Below are 21,703 nucleotides of genomic sequence, written 5' to 3'. Positions count from 1 at the left end.
TCAAGACAGAGTTTCTCTATGTAGTCCTGGCTGTCCTGGAACTCACTCTGTAGACCAGGCGAACCTCCAACTCAGAGATCCACCTGCTTCTGCTTCCAGAGTGCTGGAAAGGTGTGCGCCACCACTGCCCAGCTTTTCTTTTTCTTTTTCTGTTTTTTGATGCTCTGCATTCTATTGCAACTTCTACAACAGCAATTGAAACTTGCTGATGTTTTCAAATGTTTTGAGCACTTTAAGATTCAATAACTCTTTCTTAATCTTTCCTTGAAAGCAGACGGTATAATTATTGTTGATTCAACCTTTTGATCCCGTTGTTGAGCCTTGTAACTGATCAGTAACATCTTATGTCTTTTAAAAAGGCATCTAGACATGGGTCTATTGTATTGTGTGCCTGCTATTTCAAATGACCCTTGATGCAGTGAGAGGTTTGAGTTCAGCTCACAGCACATCGGTGCTCATCCATGCAGAAAAATGTATGAGTGGAGACAAAATGAGAAGCAAGGGCCTGTTTCTCTGCTTTCGCTTGGGCACCCCTGACCTTCCTGTTAGGACCCACAGACAGTATGTGAAGTAGAGATTTCTCAGACATTTTTAGGCCACAACAAAACAGCTATTTCATACAGGACTCAAGCTCCATTGTCCCTGAGAGACAAGTCACTTGGCTTTTGTGAGTCTGCAGAAAGTAAGGTTTATTTGTTTGTCTTTGCTTTGTTGACACTGAAGCCACGTGGCAGGACTTGTTTAAAAAGGTAGTGGTGTCGAACGGACTAGCCAGGAAGCAAATTGAAATGGCCAGAGCGTTAGAGTTCAATAGAGCGTGGGCTGAAGCTGAGATATTGAGTAAACGAATACCTGAGAGCAAAGAGCCTAGAATGTGGCAGTGGAGAAATGTTAATAGACAGAGGGAGGTCAGAGGGAAGAGCTGGGGAGGGGAGGGAGGTGATCCTGTTGATGAAATGCCTGGAGGGGTGGGGGAAGGGCAGGGAAGTCAAGACAATGAATTGGGAGGAGACAAGGAAAGGGCATGGGTCAGCCATGTTCATTCGAGAGAACTAACGTAAAGCTTGAGGAAGCCACTGAGTTCGTCCATTAGGAGAGAATTACCAGCCAACTTTGGGGGCACTGGTTAGTAGAGGTCTAGGCACAGAAAAGAGACAAAGAGTTCAGCAAGGAATGGTTGTTAACGGAAGAGTAGAGCCCATTGGAGGAGCGTTGCTAGCAATGTGCTTTTAAAGACTGATGAAGAAAAGGATAAAAATAAGAAAGCTGATGAGAGACCAGAATCATTTATTTAGTGTGCTGTGTGGGACTCCAGGCAATTGGACACAATCCTGGACAAATCATTATATAAGCGATATAAGCTCTGAATTCAAATGATGGCAGCTGGTTAGTTGTTATTTATTTGTCAACTTGAAACAAACTAGAGTCACCTGGGAGGAGGGAACGGTCCCTGGACAATTGTTTTCACCAGATTGGCCTGTGGGCATGTCTGTGGGGCATCTTCTTGTACCATGATTGATGTATGAGGGCCCGGCCCACTGTGGACGGTGCCACGTATGGGCAAGTGGTCCTGGCTGGGATGAGAAAGCAGGCTGAGGAAGCCGTGGAGAGCAAGCCAGTGAACGATGTTCCTCTGTGGTCTTTGCTTCAGTTCCTGCTTCCAGGTTCCTTCCATGAGTTCCTGTCTGACTTCCCTCAGTGTATAAAATGTAAACCAGTAAACCTTTCCTCCTCCAGTTGTGTTTTGGTTAATGTTTTATCCCAACAACAGAGAAACAAACTGATACCAAACCAAGAATCCCAAACAGCTAAATGTTGGACAAACACTATTCAGGAAGAGCGTGACAAAGGCTGGTCTAAGATGGTTGCTGATATCAAGGAGAGCACGATGACAGAATGCATTGAGGTAGGGGGCAAAGGAAAAGGAGAAGCTTGAACAGGAGGCTGTGGAGAGGTGTAGGACAATAGGGAAGAGCCTAGAATAGGGGGAGGATCCCAGGATGCAGAGTGGGAGCTGGTTGCATGGCCAATCACAGGATAGGGATAACAGCAGGGATAACGGCAGGTCATCTTTTTCTCTATTTGAGGTCCTTTATTCCAGGGTCAATTATGTGGAAGCAAAAACACAGCCCTCATCTCAAAGAGGACAAAAGATACTTTATTCTGGATCCAAATATGAGTGACCCTGACCTGGGAACACAGATTTAGGTCACCCCAAATTCCATGTTCAAATGTAGACATAGTTTCATAAAGCTTTTATAGTAAGAGAACATCAAGGCACTTTTCAAATGCATTGGTAGAAACATTAAGTGGGTTACAGGAAAGTGAAGAATCTCAGCTCCAGGCTTCAGATGCTATCTGATGAAACCTTTGGCCTTTTGGTTGGTGGAAATGATGGTTTTTGATAAGTTGATGCATTTCAAGAGATTCCATCTCTTAGTCACAGGGTGTTAGGTCAGACATGGAGGCAAGGAATGGTGCTGGATAGGGTACAGGTAACCCAAGATAAATTGTAGCTGCGCTCTGAACTTGTAATTCTTCTCAGCCTTTGAAGTTCTAATTAATCAGCTTTGCAATAGGCTCCATAAAGTATGTAGTTTCTTTCCTGGAACTTTGGTTTATAATTAAAGAGGTAGATTGTGGGTCTGCCTGGCTGGGAGCAGCCATCACAAGTGGGAGGAAAATGGAAGACTTCACGAGTCCTGCTTCATGCCACATTAACTGATGCAAGCCAGTAATCATTAAATCTGAGGTCTATTTCATTCTACTGGAGAGCCTGAAGTGCATGTTTCCTGGGGACCAATTCTCAGACCTGCCCTTTTTAGGGGTGTGCCTTGTTTTAGGCAGCAGATGCACTCAAGAGCATCATGGTTAATTCATATTTAAAAAACCCACATAATCAGCTAACCAGAGCTGGTAGGGGCTCACAGAGACTGAAGTGGCAATCATGGACACTGTATGAGTCTGAACTAGGTTCTATGCACATATGCTATTGTTGTGTAGTTGGGTGTTCTTGTGGGACTCCTAACAGAGGAAGTGGGAGGTGTCTATGACTCTTTTGCCTGCTCTTGGGACCCTTTTCTTCCTACTCCGTTGGCCCTTCCAGCCTTGATATGGTGGTTTATGCCTAGTCTTACTGTAATTGGTTATGCTGTATTTGGTTGATATTTCTGAGAGGCCTCCTCCTCCTCCTCCTCCTCCTCCTCCTCCTCCTCCTTCTTCTTCTTCTTCTTCTTTGAAAGGAAACAGAAGAGGAGTGGATCTGGGGGAGAGAGGAGGCTGGCGGGGGGGGGGGAGGGAGGGCTAGGAGGAGGAAACTGCAGATGGGATGTTATATATAAGAGAAAAATAAAAGAAAAAAATCATAAAAATTGAAAGAAATAGGAAACAACAACAGCAGCAGCAGTAGCAGCAGCAGTAGCAACAACAACTTCACCCATTCAAAACCCAGCAGGGAGACTGGTTTTAAAAAGAAATCTATGGAATATCCTTTAATAAAGAACAGCTTTGTTTGTTTGTTTGTTTGTTTTTTTAGGCAAACTTCTCCTCTATGGAAGGAAGTCAGGGTGCAGCTGTGCTGAGAAACTTATTTGCTTACAAAGTCTTTGGACTTGATCACTACCAACTAAGGCCTCTGGAAACAAGAGCACCTCCCTCAGATTCCTCAGTCTGTAAATATATTAGTAGGAAAGCCCCAACTCCATCTTACTCATCTTATTTTATGACATTCTTCAATGTGAGCAGTCCCTGGTTTCATTTTAATTGGAGATCACAACTTAAAATTCTAAGGAAGTGGCTTCAGATGAATGGGGCAGGTGCCTGTAATTGTAAACACACACACACACACACACACACACACACACACACATTTCTTTCCTCATGTTCTGTGTATAGCAGCACAGAGAAAGAAATGATGTCTTTGTGGAAAGCAGGCCATCTATCTCCTTGATTGTTCGTTCTCAGGCAGCTGAGGTAATAGCACTTCTGCAATGCTAGTCAGCTGTGGTACAATTGTGTTTCTGGGGCTTCCAGGGTGACATTTCACAGACATTATCCCCAGAGAAAGATTATAATATTTTTTCTTCTTCTTTTCTTATTGACTTCTCGGTCTACTTGATATGGGATTTATCCAGAGAAGAGGACTTTGCCGATTGCTTCTCTTCTGCTGAGAATTATGGATCTCATGAGTTCTTATTTCTAGTCGAAAGTTTGTCAGGACACTTAACATTTGATTAAGAATAAAACAAAAAAGCACATATAACCTTTATCCAGCCTGCATGATAAGTGTATTAGTCTATTTGCTTTCAGCTACAGTTAGTTATATTAACAACTTGTTACTGTAAAAATGTCAAGAGTATTTTTGTCTCTTAGGATGATTATTTCTCTGCTGAAAGCATAAGACTTGTTTTAAAACACTTTGACAGGAAGGAAAAGGAAAGGAATAATTTAAAGAAATGTTTACTTTTTATGTATTTTTTTGAGATTAGTTAAAAAGCTATGGAGATGACATAAGCAACATGCTAAATAATATGTAGCTTTGAACTGGCCCTTTTTCTCAGTTGGTTTTTACAGAGGACATATAGAACTTTCTCTTTAAAAATTGTGCTTATGTGTCTGTGCAGGTGAGTGTAGATACCGGCAGAGGCCAGAAGAGGGCACTAACTCCTATGGAACTGGGGCTACAGGAGGCCATGAGTTGGCTGACATGGGTGCTGGGAACTGAACTTGGGTCCCCCAAAAGAGCTGTATGTGCTCCTAACCCCTGAGCCATTTCTCCAGCTCTAGAACAAAGCTCTCTTGGTTGGCAACTGCTCTGTCACACTGATTTCATGATCTGTAAACAGGTTTGTCATTTTAAAAAGAGCAAATAAAATGTTCCACATGTGTTCAAGAAGAGACAAAAAAAAATCTTCACCTTTCTCTGCATCAGAACATTAATTCTTCTTGGGCACGACGAAGTAAAGATGTCTTTCCTGTTGTAAGATCACAGGACCTTGTTACCATATGTAGTCAATAGCTCTTGGGTTGAATCGTTATATTGGAAAACCAGAGCACCCATCTCTATATACAAGGAGGAAAATTAATTAAAGCGAGACTGAGAGTAGAGTTTGATTAAGTTGAAGAAAGATAAGTGGGAATCTTTTGACTGTGGTTACACAGGGCAAAAGGAGATACAAGTTCATTAACACCCCTCTTTTGGAGCAAGAAGACTGAGTAAATTGCATGGTTCCTATGACAAAAGGCAAAGGATGAGGGCAAGGACAGAGGCCATGTAGGAAGTCTATGAGTACTTACTTTGAGCATAACAAGTTGCTTGCCCATGAGCTGTGGTTTGTCCTCAAGGTTTATGGTTGGGAGTGTAGTCCCTGGGGTGGAGGTATTATGGTAGAGCACAGAAATTTTAGGGGTTATGTCTTACAGGGACAAGTTTCTAGGCCATTGGGGCTGCTGTACTCAAAAGGAATTGTAGGACTCCAGTTTCTCTGCCTCCATGTTTGGTGTTGGTATTACTTGTTCCCTAGTGTGCATCTAGCACTATTACCCACAAAGAGCTGGCACAGCTAATGATTTTTTTTATGAGCACCTTTACAATGCTATTTGGATACTTAGCATATAAAATTGTGAGCTTAATTAACCTATTTTCCTTATAAAGTTAGCCTGATTTAGATATTTAATTATAGTATTGAAACATACCAGAATTCTCCACTCTGTTTCACAACACCAGGGTCCCAGTACTAATTGCTGAACTTAGAGCTGAAAGTTAAACTGTCCATCCACCCAGCCATCCACCCACCTACCCATCCACCCAGCCATCCCTCCATTCCATGTATTCACATAAACTGATGGCTGCCTTATATAACTGAGAAAGGAGAAAGAAGTTGAACATTGAAAGGCCACGACTGCTGATCTATTTAGAAATTTCATCTAACAAGACAAAGGAATAGTCTAGATATTTATTTCATATATTTATTCACACTGTCACAACTTGAAAGAGGCAGGTGTTCACCATTGTCTTGATTATGATAAATGTTCCTTTCCAGGGAACTGAACGTAGTCATTGACCATTTGGTAACAGCCCAAGAAACAGGAAATGGGAAGTAGTGATGGAAGCTCCCTGGGGTTTGTGGAAACAGGAGGAAGGGCAGTGAGTTAACTTGAGTACTTCTATCAGTCAAGGAGAAGTCTGGCAAAGTATTCCTTCCCCACCAAAGAGTTAATAATGTGAAGAGGTTGACTGATGGGTGTGACTTCTCCCATGGAGAAGCAATGTGACCTACAGAATGCTTGATGATAGAAGGTTCAAGGATTGGGGAGGGCCAAGGAAGACATAAGGCCACCAGGGTATTACTTTACAGTCTCAGCCACTTTTCTATTTCTGCAATAAAACACCATGGCCAAGGTAGCTTATAAAAGGAATCATTTAATTGGGCTTCTGGTTACAGAGGATGTAGTATGAGTCTTAAAAGTTTTTATTAAAAAAAACATGGGCTGTAGATATGGCTCAGAGGTTAAGAGCACTGACTGCTCTTCCAGAGGTCCTGAGTTCAATTCCCAGCAACCACATGGTGGCTCACAAACATCTGTAATGAGATCTAGCACCCTCTTCTGTATACATAATAAATAAATAAATAAATCTTAAAAAAAAAAAAAAGAAAAACAAACCTGGAGCCAGGTATTGGGTGAATGCTGGAAGATCAGAGAAGCGGAACAAGCCACAGCCACCTCACCTTGCCAGTTCCTCAGCTGATCCTGTTTCCTCAGACTGGAAGCTTCTCAGTCTTTATCCAGAATGAATCTCAGCTGAACTTTGCTGCTCAAAGCCTAAAAGCTTAACCAGCCAAATGCTTCTAGTTTCTGATCTTCATGCCTTACATACCTTTCTGCTTTCTGCCATCACTCCCTGGGATTAAAGGCTCACTTCTTGGGATTAAAGGCGTGTGTCATCATGCCTGGCTGTTTCCAATGTGGCCTTGAACTCACAGAGATCCAGAGGGATTTCTGCCTCTGGAATGCTAGGATTAAAGACGTGAGCTACCACTGCCTATCCTCTATGTTTTTTTTTTTTTTTTTTTTTGGTTTTTCGAGACAGGGTTTCTCTGTGTAGTTTTGCGCCTTTCCTGGAACTCACTTGGTAGCCCAGGCTGGCCTCGAACTCACAAAGATCCGCCTGCCTCTGCCTCCCGAGTGCTGGGATTAAAGGCGTGCGCCACCACCGCCCGGCCCCTCTATGTTTAATATTGTGGCTGTTCTCTTCTCTGACCCCAGATAAGTTTATTAGTGTGCACAATATTTTGAAGAACACAATACCACCACATTTCCTCTCTTTTTGTCTAAAATTAAAAAAGCTTATAACTAATACAAGAAAAATTATATCCAATAAGTATATACAATATACACAGTCAAGATTACATTAATGATGTCTAGTCCATTAACATTTGAAAGATACAGACAAAAAACTCCATTAATATATAACAATGTCCAGTCCAGTAACATTTGATAAACTCAGACAAAAAATTTCATTACTTATCTTATTTAAAACAAGTAATTCCTTTTTAAAAGTAGATTCCATAATCTCCCTTTTTATCTTATCATTATTCACCCCCAAAACAAAAACAAAAACAAAAAACCATCAATAATTTCCAGAATTTAAAATCCTGAATCATGACAGGACACTAGTAAAATTCAGGTGTTTCTGGTACATGGACTGCTCTCACCAAATGTGAGGTTGAACTGTTGACCTTGTGTACATCCTACTTCACAAATGAGTCTGTCAGATATGCTAAGCCTATAGGCTGAAGATGATGCCCCAACACTGTGGAGAAACCTCAGGTGACTGTCCAGGTAGCTGGCTGTTTCTGTCAACTCACATTTTCTTTTTTGTTTTTTAGAAGCTGCTTGCATGCACTTCCTGTTTTTATTTTTTATTAGGTAATATATTTCCTTCTTGGGTCTCTGAGGGAGTTGAAGATTAGTTAGTTATAGCTGAAGATTAGTTAGTCTAGAAAGTGAATCAGATACATTTTGGACTTACCAAAATAGGATAGATAATGGAATTATTTTCTCTGAATTTGTCAAATACAAATGGACTAGACATTGTTTAGGTAGTTATTACTTGTATATGTGGTATATAGTTATTGTACTTTTGTATATAGTTTTTCTTATATTAGTTATAACTTCTTTCCTTTTATTAAAATAGGAAAGGGGAAAAATGGTGAGATTTTATTTGTACTGAAATGTGATTTTATTTGTATGTTAATAAATAAAGTTGCCTGGGGGTCAGAGCTGATAGCAAGCCATAGCAGAAGTCTGGCAGTGGTAACACATACCCTTAATCCCAATCACATGACAGGCAGATCTCTGTGTATTCAAGGATACCACCAGCATGGAGACACACACCTTTAATCTTAATACCAATCATAGAAGATCTGGAGGTCTGTATAGATAGGCAGTGATGAGGAGGTCATGTGGTTGGGTTTGCAACCAATAAGAAGGCAGAACAGGAAGTCAATAAAAAGGACAAACAGACAGGAAGTAGGTCTCTTGCTGAGAGGAAGGACAGTAGTGGCAGTGAAGGGTAAGGTTTTTTTTTGGATTTTCGAGACAGGGTTTCTCTGTGTAGTTTTGCGCCTTTTCCTGGAACTCACTTGGTAGTCCAGGCTGGCCTCGAACTCACAAAGATCCGCCTGCCTCTGCCTCCCGAGTGCTGGGATTAAAGGCGTGCGCCACCACCGCCCGGCTTTTTTTTTTTTTTTTTTTTTTTTTTTTTTTTTTTTTTTTTTTTTGTGAAGGGTAAGGTTTTTAGCTCTTAGCTATTGCTCTGACCTCTTGGGCTATTAACTCTGCATTTGGCTCTGTGCTTCTTATTTAATATGACTGTTCATCTCTACAAGAGGGTCAGAGTTCATGACAATGGGGCAAAGGCATGACAGCAGGAATGGCTGAGAGTTTACATCTTGATCCCTAGCAGGAGGCAGAGGGCATGCTGGGTTTTGCATGAGTCTTTTGAAGACTCAAAGCCCACACCCCCCCAGTGACCCATCTCCCACAAGGCCACACCTCCTAGTCTTTTCCAAGCAGTTTGCCCAATGGGGACCAAGTATTCAAATACATGAGCCTGTGAGGACCATTTGCATTCAAACCACCACATTTACAAAGAATGCAGTGTAATTTATTTTCACTGAAGTAATGTGAATTTCCAATGGAAATAGATAAGTTTGTATTTTTTAAAAAAGTGTGTGTGTGTGTGTGCGTGTGTGTGTGCGCGTGTGTGCGCGCGCGCGCGTGCGCGCGCGCGAACATGGTGTCAAAGAGGTTTTCTCTTTAGGCTCTCTGGGAGAGCCTAAATGTCTTCCCCTCAGTGGATCCTGAGTCAGGTGACTCTTACCTTCTGTAGCGGTGGTTCATTAACTCAACAGACACCAAAAGCTACTGGCATTCCGAGTCTGGAAAGGGTAGAATTGCAGAGCAGAAGAAACAAGGAGGATGAATTCATCCGAGGAGTCAGGTAGAGGCTCTGGGAGATAGGTTAGGGGGTGTGGAGTGAGTGGAAAGTAAAGAGAAAGAGGAGAGGAAGGGGATGAGGGTGGAGCCTCCTATGGGTAAGTGCAGCTCTGAAAGACTTCTGTTTGTAGAAAGAACAGAGTTGCTGGCTAGAGACAAACACGGTTTCCCCTGCTTCTTCATACCTCTCTGAATCACTGATCCAGAAGGCTGTGCCTTGGGCTCTGGGCTTCCATCCGGAGGTGGTGTCTGGTCATACTCCCATCTAAAATTGGGAGCTGGGAATACTTGATGCTGGGATCAGACTTGCTTCTCTGCTGATAGCTGTGTGAGGAAGCATGGTTTCAGACACATCTGCGTATGACCTCTGCAAGACACCCTTACCCATCCATGTTGGATTCCTTGAAAGCAGGTGACTGAACTGTACAATAGACAGAATGGAGGATCAATAAAGTCCCTCCCAAACTTTCTTCTCCCCATAGTATTGCTGGAAACAAACTTCTAGTGCCCGGAAAAACAAAGCAAAACAAAACAAAACAGTCGATGCTAAAGGGTGTAATAAAAATAATCCATGTCTTAGTTGAATAACTGCTTTGTGACTAGCATATTATATTATCTAATTTAACTCTTCGAATGACATTGTGTTTGTAGGGATTAATACAATAGTGTATCTTAAAGAAAAAAACAGGATGGATAGTTAAGTTGGTCTAAGAAAAAACAGGTGACAGATGAGTTTACTTACCTGCAAAGTACTGTCATTATTGCTGACCTGAATCATTCACTCAGGGACTGTCTGTGCTCCGCACTGTGATGTCAGTTCCTTAAGGACAAGGGCCTTGTCAACCTTCCTTAGCACTGAGTTTTTGGTTCCAGGGAAGTGCTAAAAACAAACAAACAAACAAACCAACAAACCAACAAACAAACAGGCCAGCACTTCATAAACACTCCATGAATGCTTGGCTAAGTAAAGGCTGTCATGGTGTCCAGAAGTCCCAGAAAATAACAACATCAAATATGTTAGACATCTTTTGCCTCTGCTGATTATTTTTCTGCACTCAAACCATCATTGTGCTCTATAGTCTTCCTCTATATTCATGGCCATCACCCATGTAATCTGCAGCTCCCTTGCCTCACAATGGCTTCCCTGCTCCATCCTGTGCAGTTTCTGCTTCCTGCCATTTGAGATAGTCACGGGGCCTCTACCTATCGTCTTGACCCATCTAGGAACTTCTCTGCACGTCTCCAAAGTTCACTTATCTGAACGTGTCCCAGTAAAGAACATTTTACTCTTGAAACAAGATCCTGTCTTTTAAAAATCCCCTGGGGCTATCAAAGCTGGGCCACCCTTTGAAGAACCCTGGCAAAGTTTCTCAGAGCTGTGACCTGCCAAACTTTGAAGATATCCTGGTCATCGTAGAGTTTTGATGAGGCGGATGATGGCTATTAGATACTTCAAGAGGGGGAAACAAAGACAGAGATTGGATGTTTACATGATCCCAAAGTGCAGAACTATAATTGGGGAAGAAGCTATGTGGAGGCAGATTTTAATTTAGGATACAATGAAACTTTGAAATACTTTGAAGTAATTAAAAGTTTATGAACGGAACAGGCCGCTAGGCTAGGACAGGGGATGGGAGGCAGCCGACCCTGCTTTGGAGGGGATTCAAACATGTGGCAAGTGACTGAGCTAAGTGAGCGTGCGTTCATATCACAATCTGTTGGCTCCAAGCTCCTCACTATGATAGAATGTTCTGCAATACGTCCCGTGCGTAAGTATGACATTCTCTTTTGTATTCAAATTAAGAAACTAGGGTTGAGAATAAGTGTGCAGGCAAGACAGCATGAGAACAAAAGCGAGCATGAGAGAGAGAGAGAGAGAGAGAGAAGTCTGAAGGGGGAGGACAGCAGGGGAGTGGAAGGGGATGTGAAGGGATTTGTATGTAAGACCTAGAAGTGATTTTTTTTTTTTTTTTTGGTTTTTCTAGACAGGGTTTCTCTGTGTAGCTTTGCGCCTTTCCTGGATCTCGCTCTGTAGCCCAGGCTGGCCTCGAACTCACAGAGATCTGCCTGGCTCTGCCTCCCAAGTGCATGCTGGGGTTAAAGGCGTGCGCCACCACTGCCCAGCTGGAAGTGATTTTTCAATTCAAAACTTGTTCCTCCTTCCTAAGGAGTGCACATTCTTTGTATCCACTGTGCCATCGCTATCACACCCACTGTGGGAAGATACAGTTTCTCCCTAGTATGGGAAATGGGGGGCCATCCCTGGGCTGCTTCTTTGGCAATCTAATACCTGGGAGAGACATGCTCTGTGATAACAGAGTGGGGAACCCGTGTCAGCCAGACGCTAGCTTGTGCCGTGTCCTGTAATATTTAATACTTCCATCCAGAACCCTTACAATCACTGCCTGAAACCCACAGCATTGTAAGTGGCGTCATTCCCAAGTCAGGGAGGAAGCAATTGGAGGGATTTAGTGCTAGCTGTGGGCTTCAGGGCTGCAAGCAGAAGCTGAACCTGGCAGTTTCCTATTGGTGAAATTATTAAGGCCACTCCATTAAGGATATTTATTTAATGGCGTAACTCACAAATTAAGGGATAGGTAGCTCGCAGGGTCTGGGGAAGGTGTATCGCAATCCAGCAGTGTTCTCTGGAGCTCTGCTCAGTCCACCTCTGATGTTCAGGGTCCCGGCACAGAGAGAGCGCTGGCCCATTCAGTTCTCGGGTCTCCAGGCACCTCCCCTGGCCCCGCCTCGTAGGCGTGAAAGTTGCCAGAGTCTCAGTGGGGCTTGGAACTTCCAAATCCAAGCTGGAATGGCTACCCACTACAGTTTCCTGCTCTGTTCATCCAGCATTGTAATAGTGCCATTGACACTGTGCTCCCAAATGTCTTTGAAGTCCTTGAGGGTGGCCACCTCTCACTTGGTCCCGATTGTTTAGTCTAAATATAATCCTGTCCTCCCTCCCTCCCTCCCTCCCTCCCTCCCTCCCTCCCTCCCTCCCTCCCTCCCTCCCTCCCTCCCTCCCTCCCTCCCTTCCTTCCTCCCTTCTTAAATTATGGACTTTAAGCCTGAGTGTGTTTGTGGGGATTACTCATTTTTTTTTTTTTTGCGTGTGTTCTAGAATGTGTGTGGATTATCCCTCCGCCCATCCTTTACCCATGGTTCCTTGCTTTCTACTTTCAGAGAAAGACTTCTCATTGTAGCGTTTCAGATAGCAACTTTCTGAATGTGAATAAGTGAAAATTATTTCCTCCTCAAAAAATATTGCCGTACTTACTGACGTTTCTGGCAACTCCTTTTCTACCCACAATGGGAAGTTTTGATAAAGTAAATTATCTTTTGTGCGGAATCATTCTCCTTTGTGTTTCTCCTTGCCTACTCTTCTCCCGGTTTCCTGTTAAATGACAGTTTCTCCGTATTACTTTACAAGTCGTAATTGCTTTGCTCCCCGGAAGAGAAAGGTAGGTTCATTTTCTCCCTCTATCAACAAGCATCTGGGTGAATGCGTTGCAGCACCGCTCATTATGGTAGCTTTGCTCCGCTCAGTGTTTTTTTTTAAATGATAATTGCCCTTGTCATTCTTTGTAATATAAACCATAGAAAGTGTCTGTTAAAGAAGTCAGAATTTATTTTCAAAATGAATTGATAAGGAAATTTTGTGTTTCATTTCAAAGTATTAATTAGATGACAAGGAACTCGTGAAGTGAAATAAACAAAGAGTGGACATACTTGACATCGATACAGGCCATCTGGAAGGGAACCCGGAAGTGTTGAGCTGCCTGTCGGAACTGGGGGCCTCATTCTGCGGTCCTCAAGACTTACAGTCTCTTCGAAATCCTGACACTTGTCTCTGTTTTTCACACGGGTGCTTTCTTTTCATAATTGTCTTCTTCAGATGTCAACTTTCTCTCTGAGTTTGTACTTGTGGGTCTGTGTTTATGTTCGAGATTCTTATAGTCGATCTAAAATGGGCAGGGCGTGCACCAGCCAGCAGCTCCGCTCTGCCGTCCTCGGTCAAGAGCAAGAATTGCCCGTCAAAGCAACCACTGTTCGAGGTGAAGCAGGACACAATGATGCAGCTATGTTTGCTACTCTGGGGCACCTTAAGGAGGTCGAAGAATAAAGCTCGTGGATTTCCTGTTGAGATTAACCATAGGGAAATGGCTTTGCAGAGTTCCACAGTTTCCCTCTTTGGTTCACATTTTCCTCATGCCTAAATTCTGCCATTCTTGCCAGACACTATGGTGGTCCAACTTCAGAGCCTCTCTTTGGAGAAAAGTTTTGGACCCTCTGTGTCTGTTGCTTTTACCATTTTGACCATGGTAAGAAGAATTTATTCTCCCAAGTGGATGAAAAAAGTTGTAGTTTCCAATAAACAGTTTTGTTTATTGGAATAAACAAAAAACGTCTCATTTATGGTTGAACATTTAGCAGTCACTTATTCTCATTACTTTGGTCTGTTATGCGTCTCAGCAGTCACTACAGCCCTCTGCAAAGAGAAACTTATCTAAAAAAAATTGAAAGGCGACACTGACATATGGTCATTAACACAATTATTTAGAAAGCAATTTGATGGGCATACCATGTCCATTTAACAGCATAACATCAGTAGCTTTCCCACTGAGATCTATGAGTGCCCCAGCTGTGGGATTTTGACCAGGTTCACAGTACCAGACATGAATTCCCTCCCCTGGAGCAGGCCCTACTTTCAATCAGAAAGTATTTAGTTACCCCTGTAACAGACTAGCCACTGTTGCGTCACTGGGCAGATCTTGCCTGGCTGGTTGGTAGAGTTGTGTGCAGGGGTCACAGTTGAGTGAGACCCTCAGTGACAGTCCTCCCAAGAAGCCTTTGCGGCATCTCTAGAACTATGTGGGCTAGTCAATAAGTAGGGAGGAAGCTTTCAGCCCAGTTCCAGTTTGATTTCTCTACATCCTGTGACCAGAGTATGTGGTGTCCTCCAAAATAGAAAGAATGTTACTGTATAGTCTTGGTGGGCAGCTAACAGCAATGACAATTATATTTTATATATATATATATATATATATATATATATATACACACACACACACACACATATACATACATACATATATATACCATATACATATACACATACCATATACACATATATACCATATACCTACATATACATATATATATACCACATACACACATATACCATATACATACACATATCATATACATATATGTACCATACACATATACCACACACACGCACATGTCTGCATGTACATCTGCCCATCAGCAGAGGGCATTGGATCCCTGGGACTACAGTTATACATGGTTGTGGACTGCCACATGGGTGCTGGGAATTGAACTCAGGACCTTTGGAAGAGCACCCAGGGCTCTTAATTGCTAAACCATCTCTTAAGTTCTCCAACCCTCTGTTGGTTTTAATGCGGTGGCACAATGTTATTCATTAAGTGGTGCTGTTACTGTGTGTGAAAAGCCATGAGGCACGACAAAACCCACTATCAGAGTTTTATTAGGAGAAGGGAGGGACAGAAGAGAATGTGATCAGACCTGTGGAAGACATATGCAGAGAGGGAGGGGGTGGGGAAGAAGAAGGGGGAGGAGTCTGTGAGCTGCTTTTTATGCATTCCCTTGCACATGCGCATATGGGCTTATGGAGCTATGTCATGCATGTGCATGGATTGCATGATCACATTGAGTGCAAATTATGCGACCATGCAGCTCATGGATTAAGTAGGGCGTAAAGCTCTGGAATGACTAAACATTTGAACAGTGCATGTGCGGCCATGCAGCTGGGGGAGTGGCCAGGAATTCTCTTGAGCCTTCCTACTCCAAGTGGTTCTCTCTAGGGCCTTTTCCCTTCATTCCATACCACACGGGTTCTACTACCATTTATACCCTTAAAGTGTCCTTTTCCTTTCTCCCATGTCCCCTGAATAGTCTGCTAGGCTCTAACAATACTCACTCTCATGTAAATTTACATCTCTGAAAATTAGAAGCTAAAATCTGCATATTAGAGAAGGCATGCTGTGCTTGTCTTTCTGAGCCTCATTTTTCTGTACAGCGAAATAAAATTTTAATATATACATCCATTTTGCTATCATTAGCCATTCATCTGATGATGGATATGTAGGCTGATCCTGTTTCCTTGCTATGGTGACTGAACAGCAATAAACATAGATGTCCAAACATCTCTGTGGTAGGATACGGAGTCATCTGGGTATATGCTCAGGAGTGCTAAATGCTCAGTCATGTGGTAGCTCTGTGTTTTAGTTTTCTGAGATGTCGCCACACTGATTTCTGTAGTGGCCAGACGTGTTTACATTTAGTAAGAGTTTCCCTTTATTCACATCCTTGCCAGCATTTTTATCTTGTTTTGTTCTTGGTGATAGGCATGGCTAACTAGAATGAGATATAATCCTACAGTAGTTTTTATTTGCATTTTTTCTGATACCTAAGGATATTGAGCATTTAAAAAATATTTATTTGCCATCTCTTTCTTTCTTTTCTCCTTTCTTCCTTCCTTCCTTCCTTCCTTCTTTCCTTCCTTCCTTCCTTTCTTCCTGTTCCTTGTATATTCCAGATATTTGTCCTCTGTAGATGTGCAGCTGGCAAAGGTTTTCACCCATCCTATAGGCTGCCTCTTCATTTTATTTACAGTTTCATTTGCTGTGCAGAATTTTTTTATTTTAACAAGGTCCCATTTGTCATTTGTTGGCCCCATTTCCTGCATGGCCAGAAGATTCCTATTTAAGTAGTCCTCATATATACCTGTATCTTCTAGAACATTCCCCCTATGTTTTTCTTTAAGCCATTACAGGTGTTGTATTAAGGCCTTTGATCCATTTGGAGAAGTTTTTGTTTAGGTGGGAGATAGGGGTCTAGTTTCATTCTTGGACATGTAGGTATCCAGTTTTCCTAGTACTGTTTGTTGACGAGGCTATCAGCAGGGACTAGGGTATAGCAGGGCGGAAATGTCATTTTACTCTATTGGACTGCTGTCAAGGACCCCACCAGGCTTTATCACCATTCCCCCTCCGAGAGTGAAATACTGTTCGCAACAACAGTCTCTATCCATGGATAGACCCACTGTGAAAAGAGATTAATAGTCAATCACAAAACAAGTCACTGGCTAAGCCCCAGCTTTGGAGAGTAAAGAGACACTGTTAGACTGTGTATTCTCTAGTCATCATGTGTATGAATGGAAAGAAAGAAAAGAGAGTAAACCATCACACTGGTGATTAATGTGTGAACGACAGAGAGGAAGTAGATGAGAGAATATGAAACTGGCAGAAAAGGTGGCATGGGGAAGATGAAGTTTTGGCACATGTAGACCGAAGAGAGAGGTAGACATGTTCTATCATGTGACGCGGAGTGGCCCTTTCTCAAGATGCCGGGCCACAGAAAACTTGCAAACCATGAGTGCCTGTGTTCTTTGGAGAGAAAGAAGGAAAACAAGGATAATAAAGAGGGGAAAAAGGAATAGTGTAAAAATAGAGTACGACCCAGCTAGTCTGCTAAAATTGTGTTGCGTATTAAATGAAAAAGGGGTGTGTGTGGGGGGACATGGAAAGAGGCTCAGGATATGACAACTGGCTGGTTTGATGGCTGAGTTGTGTCTGTGGTCTCCCGCAGTTCTTCCCTGGCCCCTGGGAACCTGTCTCACACCCACGGAGTTCCTCCGGTAGGGCTCTTCTCCCAATTACCTCTTTATATAGACTTCTTTTCTTCTTCACATATATCGGAGCCACAGTTCTGTTTTCTGGTGAATGATTATTTTTTTGATTCCAACTTGACAAGTTGCAATTGCTTTGGTCCTAATTGTCAACGACCTCCTGCTTTTCTCTCCTGATGAGGGTCCACTGACCATCTGCTTCTGAGTTGTCTCATGAAAAGCCTCCTGAAGTGTGAGTGGCCCTCCTCACCTGGAAGTAAGGTCCCCCTTTATTCAATTCTTCAAACCCTGCTCATATGAGCACCGTTGGTTGTTTTTATCTCTAACACCTAGCATGGAGTCTGACAGAGCCTCAGTAAATACGTGTTGAATAAATAGAAGATATACTTTCTGGTCTTAGGTACTTAGAGCAAAATGAAGGCGCTTATCTTTTCAGTGGCGGAGACCCCAGAATTCTGTCCTTACACTAATCTTTGCCCTTAAAAGTGCTACAGATTTATTCAATGGATGCTTTGGGCTTTTGTGACATTTTGATGTTGCTCAGCCATTCGCGCTAACATCTGGAGTTAGTTCACAATAGGAGGCATGTGGAGCGTGTCTGTGCCAACTTTCCCCTGTAGCCTGCAGTAATAAATTACTTCCTTGCTGTAACCAGAGGCAGATTTGCACTACAGGCCCTGCCTGGTCACGTGTTTGCTCCTGGCTTAAAGACTCCCTTCAGCTTGCTGCTCATTTGTAAAGCAGACATGCCTGATGCATCCAGAGCCCCTTGGCGGAACCAGAGCCAGCAGTAGTGTGTTCTGTCCGCTCACACGTTCTGTTTCTCAGGCCTTTGTGTGTGTGTGTGGTGTGTACAACCCCACATCACTTTCTAGATATTTGCTGTCTGCATCATTCTTACTCCTACTGTAATTGTGGTTAAAGTCAACATCCCACCCTCTTTTTTTGCTGTCCAGGGGACAGTAGGAGTAAGAACAATGGCTATAATGCAGACAGCAAATATCTATTTGCTTATTAGTCTTATTAATAAACACAAACCCAGAGCCAGGTATTGGGGTGAACGCTGAAAGATCAGAGAAACAGAACAAGCCACAGCTAACCTCACCTCACCAACTTCTCAGCTGATCCTGTTTCCTCAGACTGAAAGCTTCTGAGTCCTCATCCAAATGGATCTCAGTTGAACTGCTGCTCAAAAGCCTAAAAGCTTAAAAAGCCTCGAGTTCCTGGTCCTCACGCCTTATATACCTTTTTGCTTCCTGCCATCACTTCTGGGGATTAAAGGCATTTTCCAAGCAAGACATGAGATCTCAAGTCCTGGGACTAAAGGTGTGTGTGCCACCATGTCTAGCTTCTATGTCTATCTGGTGGCCGTTCTGTTCTCTGACCCCAGATAAGTTTATTAGGGTGCACAATATATTGGGGAACACAATATCACCACAACTGTACAACATCTGAATCATACACTACCCACTGTGCATCTCTACCATATAGAGACTTGAAAATAGTACAGGTGGTGTTGGTATGCCTGAGCTATTGCCCATGCCTTTGGATCGCTTTGAAAATAAGCATGTGTTTGATTTCCTGTTCTTGTTACTGATTTTGAAATCCCCTGCTGGGTTTTTTTTTCTCATCTGGATCTGGCAGGTTGGATGTTCCTGGTGTGTGTTCAACCTGTCCTCTGTCCCCAAATTGTCTGATAATTAGAGCAAAACTATCTGGTAGAAATACATAGGGAAAGTCAATAGGTGCTTTAAAGGGTTCTATAAAGTTCTTAATTACTTTCCACAGGAGTCCTGTTATGGTGTGCTCCCTGCAGCACCATTTGCCAGGGGCTTGCAAGCAGTAGGCTGAACCATCAATCTTAGAGCTCTGGTCTCTTGAATTTGTGAGAAAGAGCACCACGGTGTAGATTCAGCCTACACTTGTTTAATAACAGCAGGTAAGCATTTTTTTTGTTATGTCTAGGGGCTACTGACATTTCTTGTGTGAACTTCTATATCTTTTGTCTATGGTTTGGTGGATTGTTGATTTTTTTAAAATATATTTTGTTTTTATTTTTTTTTAAATTACGTGTGTGTGTGTGTGTGTGTGTGTGTGTGTGTGTGTGTGTATCCGTCTATGGAGGTCAGGAGTTGGATCCCCTGGCACTGGAGTTACAGGTGGTTGTGAGTCACCTGATGTGGATACTGGGAATTGAACTTGGTCCTCTGGAAGCAGGCACTCTTAACCTTTGAGCCATCTCTCCAGTCCTGTTATCATTTTATTCTCCCCTTTATTTATTTATTTATTTATTTATTTATTTTTAATTTATTTATTTATTTATTTATTGATTGATTTATCTCCCTCCATCTCTCCTCCTCCCCTCCCTCCCTCATTCTCTTCTTTCTTTTTCTTTTCTTGTTTTTCAGATTCTTTCTGTATGAGGAACATTTCTGCTTTGTTTGCCTTTGATATACATTAGATTGCATATGCAATTCCTAGTGGACACTGAGTTATCTTCTCGCCTGGTGTCTTCCTCTGCTGCTCCATCACAGTACCACTCTGTGGTCTGCCAAGGACAGTGCTTAGCTTCTCCCTTGCCATCCATCTGTTTCCTCGGCTCACCCAAGTTAGGAACTAACGTGTGTGTGCCTCTTAGTTAGGGTTTCTTTTTTATTATTAATGTAATTAATTAATTTATTTTACACCCCAATTAGTTAGGCTTTCTATTGCTGTGAAGAGACACCATGATCATGGCAACTCTCAAAAAGGAAAACATTTAATAAGGGTGGCTCACAGTTCAGAGGTTCAGTCCATTATCGTCATGGTGGGACATGGTGGCATGCAGGCAGACATGGTGCTGGAGAGGGAGATGAGAGTTTATATCTTGATCAGCAGGCAACAGAAGGTGAACTGAGACACTGGGCATGGCTTGAGCATATATGAGACCTCAGAGCCCACCTCCATAGTGACACACTTCTTCCAACAAGGCCATACCTACTTCAACAAATACCTTTTAATAGTGCCACTCCATATGAGCTTATGGGGGCCAATGACATTAAAATGACCACATTCCACTCTCTGGCCCCCATAGGCTTGTAGCCATATCATAATGCAAAATGCATTTAGTCCAACTTCAAAAGTTTCCATGTTCTATTACGATCTCAACAATGTTTAAAAGTTCAGAGTTCATATTCTCTTCTGGGATTCACACAATCTCTTAACTGCAATTTCCTATAAAATCAAAATAAAAAACTGAATCATGGCACAGGATATACATTACCATTCCAAAATGTAAGGAAGGGAGAATAGGGAGGAAATACTGGACCAAAGCAAGACTGAAAACAAGCTGGGCAAACTCCAAACTCTGCTTCTCCATATCTGATTCCAAAATACTCTCTAGATCTCCAACTCCTTTCATCTTTGTTGACTGCAACACACTTCTTTCTCTTGGGCTGGTTCCACTCCCGTTAGCAGCTTTCTTCAGCAGGTATCCCATGACTCTGGCATCTTCAACATCTTGGGGTCTCCAAGACAATCCTGGCTTCTTCACAGCTTCACACAATGGCTTCTGGCCCTCCATTCAGGAATACCCAGACACATGCCTGGCCTCAGCAGCTTTCCTTAGTTGTGGAAGAATATTCCAGAACTCCTTTCTTCTATCTTTGACTCTAAAGCCAGAGCCACGTGGCCAATGCTGTCCAGTTCTGTTGCTTTTTGGGGTGGAACATGGTCCCCTTGTTCAATTACATCTTCACCAGCTTTCTGTGATTTTGCAGTAGATTCCTTCACTGCCTAAGCTTGGCTGTCCTGAAACTGGATCTGTAGACCAGGCTGGCCTTGAATTTAGAGATCTTTCAATACATCTTCACCAGTTTTCTGTTTCCGATGTTTTCCTTCACTGCCTAAACTTGGCTGTTCTGGAACTTGCTCTGCAGACCAGGCTGGCCTCAAATTCAGGGATCCGTCAGCCTCTGCCTCCGAGTATTGGGCTTAAAGGTGTACATTTCTACACCTGGCTCTAAGCTTTTCTTTAATTCCCTTTCACAAATTGAAAACTTAGCTGGGTGGGACCTTGCCCTGAGGTCACCACTCCCTTTATTCCATTTCTAAACCTGTTTATCTCCTTGAACACAGGACTTAGTTCCATTCCACTTTTTGGTGCTCCTTATTCCTCAAATGTTTCCTTGCTCAGCTTGCTCCTTTTCATTATAAATCTTCATTAGAGTCAACACTAGTAACCACATGACAGAGTCTATACTAGGCTGTTTTGAGATTTCCTCTGCCAACAGAATTAATCTCTTCACTTTAACCTCAGGCAGACTCTTTGGACAAGCACAAAAAGCAGCCACATTCTTCACCCAAAATCACACGAACAGTTTCTAGGCCACATATTAATATTCTTCTGGTCTGAAACCTCCTGAGCCAGGCACCCACAGTTCAAATCATCCTTAGTACTACTGTCTTCAATCTTCCTAATTAGTAAAGCCCATTAAGCAGTGCTTAAAACATTCCGTTGCTTTCCTAACTCAAAGTACCAAAGTTCAAATTTCT

General features: G+C 42.6%; 1 long non-coding RNA gene across 1 annotated transcript in view; it reads left to right on the top strand.

The window, feature by feature from the left end:
• LOC121824045 (uncharacterized) overlaps positions 1-21,703 on the top strand; it is a 96,791-nt gene that overhangs the window by 8,201 nt on the left and 66,887 nt on the right. The window lies entirely within an intron of this gene.

The sequence above is a fragment of the Peromyscus maniculatus genome, chromosome 19, assembly GCF_049852395.1.
Source record: "Peromyscus maniculatus bairdii isolate BWxNUB_F1_BW_parent chromosome 19, HU_Pman_BW_mat_3.1, whole genome shotgun sequence".
NCBI classification, from domain to species: Eukaryota; Metazoa; Chordata; class Mammalia; order Rodentia; family Cricetidae; genus Peromyscus; species Peromyscus maniculatus.
This window is presented reverse-complemented; position numbering and strand designations above follow the sequence as displayed.